The 5811-nt window shown below is 44.3% G+C and overlaps 1 protein-coding gene across 1 annotated transcript in view; it reads left to right on the top strand.

The window, feature by feature from the left end:
• Positions 1–2751: 2751 nt before the first annotated feature.
• MAPK1IP1L (mitogen-activated protein kinase 1 interacting protein 1 like) overlaps positions 2752–5811 on the top strand; it is a 17136-nt gene continuing 14076 nt past the window's right edge. The window contains exon 1 of the mRNA XM_004370884.2: positions 2752–2906. The gene's annotated coding sequence lies outside the window, so the exon portion shown is untranslated. The remainder of the gene's footprint in view (positions 2907–5811) is intronic.

Genomic DNA, 5811 nt, shown 5'->3' on the forward strand with positions numbered 1-5811 from the left:
AAATGAGCATTGGCTTCAACTTAAAGTCACCAGCTTCATTAGCCCCTAACAAGACAGTCAGCCTGTCCCTGAAGCTTTGAAGCTAGGCATTGACTTCTCTTAAGCTATGAAAGTCCTAGATGGCATCTTCTTCCAGTATAAGGCTGTTTCATCTATACTGAGAATCTATTGTTTAGTGTAGCCACCTTCATCAATTAGCTAGATCTTCTGGATAACTTGCTTCAGCTTCTAGATCAGCACTTGCTGCTTCACCTTGCACTTTTACGTTATGGAGATGGCTTCTTTCCTTAAACCTCATGAACCAACCTCTACTAGCTTCAGACTTTTCTTCTGCAGCTTCTTCACCGCTCTCAGTCTTCACAGAATTGAAGAGAGTTAGGACCTTGCTCTGGATTAGGCTTTGGTTTAAGGGAATGTCTTGGTTATCTAGTGCTGGTATAACAGAAATACCACAAGTAGATGGATTTAACAAAGAGAAACTCATTCACAGTCTAGGAGACTAGAAGTCCAAATTCAGGGTGCTAGCTCCAGGGGAAGTCTTTTTCTCTCTGTCAGCTCTGGGGGAAGGTCCTTGTTATTGATCTTCCCCAGTCCAGGAGATTCTCAGTGCAAGGAGCCTCGGTCCGAAGGATGCGCTATTCTCCTACCTCTTGTCTCTTAGTGGTATGAGGTCCCCCTGTCTCTCTGCTCACTTCTCGCTTTTATATCTCAAAAGAGATTGGCTTAAATTGTAGATTAATCTTGTAGATTGAGTTTACATAACTGCCGCTGATCCCATCTCATTAACATCATAGAGATAGGATTTACAACACACAGGAAAATCACATCAGATGACAAAACTGTGGACAGTCATACAATACTGGAAATCATGACCTAGCCAAGTTGACACATATTTTTGGGGGACACGATTTAATCCATGACAGAATGTTGTGGCTGGTTTGATCTTCTGTCTAGACCACTACAACTTTCTCTGTATCAGCAAGCAATAAGGCTGTTTCCCTTTCTTATCATTCGTGTGTTCACTGGAGTAGCACTTCTAATTTCCTTCAAGAACTTTTCCTTTGCATTCACAGCTTGGCTAACTGTTTGGTGCGAAAGGCCTACCTTTTGGCCTAGCTCAGCTTTTGACATGCCTTCCTCACTAACCTTAATAGTTTCTTTTAATTTAAAGTGAGAAATGTGTGACTCTTCCTTTTACTTGAACGCTTAAAGGCCATTGTCGGGTTATTAACTGGCCTAATTTGAATATTGTTGTGTCTCAGGGAATAGGTAGACCCTAGGAGAGGGAAAGAGATGGGGGAATGGCCAGTGGAGCAGTCAGAACACACATAACATTTATCGATGAAGTTGGCAGTCTTATACGGGCACGGTTTGTGGTGCCCCAAAACAATTACAATAGTAGTATCAAAGATCACTGATCACAGATTAGCATAACAGATATAATAATAATAAAAGTTTGAAATATTGTGAGAATTATCAAAATGTGACACACAGACAGGAAGTGAGTACATGCTGTTGGAAAAATGGCGCCAATAGACTTGCTCCATGCAGGGTTGCCACAAACCTTCAGTTTGTGAAAAACGCAGTATCTGTGAAGTACAGTAAAGCAAAGTGCAATAAAACAAAGCATGCCTGTATCTAGTTTTTTTATTTTTTAAAAATAGACTTTATTGAGTTGTAATTTACATACAATAAAAATGTATTCATTTTAAGTGTATCATTCAATGAGTTTTTGTGTGTGTGTGTGTGTGTTAGATGAAAGTCTACAGAGCAAATTAGATTTCCATTCCACAGTTTGTACTTAAAGTGTTTCATGGTCTCGGTTTCATTCCCCACAATGTGTCAAGCACTCTCCCCATTTCTGCCCTAGGTTTTCTGTTTTCTTTTGTCCTAATTTTCTACCCTTTCCTGCCTTCTCATCTTTGCTTGTGGGTAAATATTGCCCTTTTGATCACCTATAATTGATTATTGTAAGTAACACGTTCCTCTCTGGTGTTATTATTTATTTTATGGGCTTGGCTTGTCTCTTGTTTGGCCAGCAAGTGGTCTCTGGAAATAGCTTCAGTTCCAGGTTAGAAGGGTATTTTAGGGCCATAGTCTCTCGGCTAAATATTTAGCTCTTGGCTATTTTTTGCACAGCATATAATTATGACACCTTCATTCTAGCCTGCAGCTTCCTGATGGCTAGGGCCATGTGTTAATCACCTTTTGGGTCTGATAGAGCAGATGTTTAATAAATGTTTATTCAACAGTGAGCATGTGGGGAAAAGCACTGATCAGGAAAAATCTGAAAAGACGACTGTTCGTTTAGTTAATATCAATTTATCAACCCGTTTGCAAACGTCTTCCCTTTCCTGCATTGTTCCTTTAGCTCTCCTCAATTTTGACATGAGGTTGTCTGCCTCCCCCAGAATCGGGCCGCTAGTTGGCTGCATCCACACCTAGCCAGCTTCGAGGCCTGGCTGTAAAACCCGCTGAGCGTAGGGAATCCACAATCTCCCCTCAAACCACTCAAGGCAACAAATTAGCAATTTCCGCCCGGCTGCCCGGAGCTTCACCAGCCACAAGCGTTTCCTCCCAGTCCTCAACTCCGCAAAACCAGGGACCTTTCCACCCGCCCGCCAAGACAACAGCCGCTCCGGGGCGGGCGCTAGAGGTAGCCGCAGTGCCGCCGGGGGCCTGCGGGGGCGCGCGCGGCCGGGCACGAAGCGAGGAGGAGCGCGGGCGGGGACGAAGCGCGAAGCGTGAGGCGCTTCCTGTTCCGGCGCCAGGAGGAGTCGCGCGGGGCTAGGGCTGGTGCTGTAGCTGCTGCCGTCGTCAGTAAGGCTGCGTTCGGTTGTTTAGCGCCTTGTTTTCTCGGACCCATCGTCACCTCTAGACCTTGCTGCGGGGTCGGATCCTGCCGGGTGAGGCTGCTTCGGCGCTAGTGATGGTGGTAGAGCGTGGCGGGGGAGTTCAGGTTGAGGGGCTGGCGGGCGCGTCCAAGCGGGAGGCGGGCGCAGTATCGAAGGTGCCTTGAGCCACCGCTAGTGCTTGGGCTGTGGTTCCTCTACCGAAGATTCTCTCGGCCACCCCGCTGCGGGCTGGCCCCCGGATCTCCCCCAAAGGAGAAAGCATCCAAGGCCGGTGACGTCACGCCCGGCGGGTTTGTCCGCGCTCGACGTCAGGCCTGGCTCGGGGGACGAGGGAGGAGGCGGGGAGCGGGCCTGGCCCCTCCCCCACCCCCACACCCGGCGGGCGCGACCCGCTCCTTGGCCGGTTCGCTCCGGTCGATCCCGCATTGTCTTTGTTCTTTTGGTCTCAAGGGACTACCGGCCTCGAGCCCCTTGGACCTGACCCTCTCAGTTCATTAATTTCTTATAGAAGGGGAGAGAAATGCTCGCATCGAGTCTTAAAGGAATCTCTGCCGCTTATTTAAGATTTCGCAGTTGTGACAACATTGTGGTTATTACTAATTAGAGGAGTTGATAACAAATACGTTAGATGAATCCCCATGACGGAGATTACCAAAGATGGTGACTGTAAGACTCTTTAGGATTTGGGAGCCCGTATGGTGCATCCTAGTTTATAACTAGCCTAGCCGTTTACCTCTTTACCTTGGAAACCAAGAGCAGTGTTTTTAATAATGCTAATGTAGTGTCAGACTAGCTTCACTTGATTGAAAATTATTTTTTTGTAGCATTACTATTAGAGAAATACACACTTGTACACGTGGTGGTTATAAAGTCCGGTTTTGAAAATGAACCCTCATTACAGGTAGCTTTCAGAAGTAATTTGTTCAGTAGTGTTCTTTGGTCAAGAAGAATAGGTATTTTTCTTGCTACTGGGTCTCCGAACCCCCTAGTCAGATATAGTTTGCCTCAGAAACTTTTGAATTGAGTTACTTATACTGAATTGTTCTTTTCCTCTCTCCAGGAGGAATGGTAATTAATATCTGTCCCCATTCCCTTAACCCAAATCCTTGGGGCCAATATGTCTGGAATTCAGAAATCTTCAGATTTTAGAAAGACAATATGGTACATAGATGTATGCTAACACTCCCACCAGGGCTAAGGGACAACAACCTGATAATCCAGCATTAATATTTGTGCAGCAATAGGTTTGACTATTCACTCTAAGTGGGGATCAGCTAATAGAAAGCTCATTAAAAAGGCCAGGAAAGTAAGAAAAGACCAAAATGGATGTCAGAAGAGACTCTGAAACTTGCTCTTGAGTAACTTGCTCCAGAGTAGCTAAAGCAAATGGAAGAAATGATGAAGTAAAAGAGCTAAACAGAAGATTTCAAATGGAGACTTGATAAGACAAAGTATTAAAATGAAACGGGCTACGTCCTGGAGTTAGAAAACAAAAAGGGAAGAACACATATGGCATTTCTCAAGCTGAAAGAACTGAAGAAAAAGCCTCATGTTGCACTATTGAAGGGTTCTATGGGCAAAATATCGAACAATGCAGGAAGCATCAAAAGATGATGGAAGGAATACACAAGAGTCACTGTACCAAAAAGAGTCGATGTTCATCCATTTCAGAAGGCAGCATATGATCAGGAATCAATGGTATTGAAGGAAGAGGTCTAAACTGCATGGAAGGCATTGGTGAAAAACAAGGCTCCGGGAATTGACGGAATACCAGTTGAGATTTTCCAACAAACAGATGCAGCCCTGGAGATGCTCATTTACCTATGTCAGCAAATTTGGAGGACAGCTGCCTGGCCAAATGACTGGAAGACCAGATCCATTTGTGCCCATTCCAAAGAAAAGTGATGCAACAGAATGTGGAAATTATCGAACAGTATCATAAATATCACAGATAAGTAAAATTTTGTGAAGATAATTAAAGAACGGTTGCAGCAGTACATCGACGGGGAACTGCCAGATTCAGAAGAGGACATGGAATGAGGGATATCACTGCTGATACTAGATGGATGGTGGTTGAAAGCAGAGAATACCAGAAAGATGTTTATCCGTGTTTTATTGACGATGCAGAGGCATTCAACTGCATGCATCATAACAAATTATGGATAACGTTGCAAAGAATGGGAATTCCAGAATACTTAATTGTGCTTATGAGGAACCTGTACGTAGACTGAGGCAGTTGTTTGAACAGGGCAAGGGGGTACTGAATGGTTTAAAATCAGGAAAGGTGTGCATCAGAGTTGTATCCTTTCACCATAGTTATTCAGTCTGTATCCTGAGCAGATAATCTGAGAAGCTGGATTATATGAAGAAGAACAGGGCATCAGGATTGTAGGAAGACTCCTTAACAACCTGTGAGTAACAGCCTTGTTCGCTGAAAGTGAAGAGGACTTGAAGCGCTTACTGATGAAGACGAAAGACTACAGCCTTCAGTATGGAGCCCTGGTGACACACTGGTTAAGAGTTTGGCTGCTAACCAAAAGATCGGCAGTTTGAATCCACCAGCTGCTCCTTGGAAACACTACGGGCAGCTCTGTTCTGTCTTCTAGGGTCACTATGAGTCGGAATCGACTGGACAGCAATGCTTTTTTTTGTTTGTTTTTTTCAGTATGGGTTACACTTCAACATAAATCATTCCTTACATCTGGACCGACAAGCAACATCATGATAAATGGAGAAAGTATTGAAGTTGTCAAGGATTTCATTTTACTTGGATCGACGTCCATGGAAGCAGCAGTCAAGAAATCAAACAACATACTGCATTGGGCAAATCTGCTGCAAAAGATCTCTTTAAAATGTTAAAAGCAGAGATGTCACTTGGAGGAATAAAGTGAGCCTGACCCAAGCCATAGTATTTTCAGTCACCTCATATGCATGTGAAAATTAGACAGTGAATAAG

This window comes from Trichechus manatus, unplaced genomic scaffold (genome assembly GCF_000243295.1).
Source record: "Trichechus manatus latirostris isolate Lorelei unplaced genomic scaffold, TriManLat1.0 scaffold00010, whole genome shotgun sequence".
In the NCBI taxonomy this organism is placed as follows: Eukaryota; Metazoa; Chordata; class Mammalia; order Sirenia; family Trichechidae; genus Trichechus; species Trichechus manatus.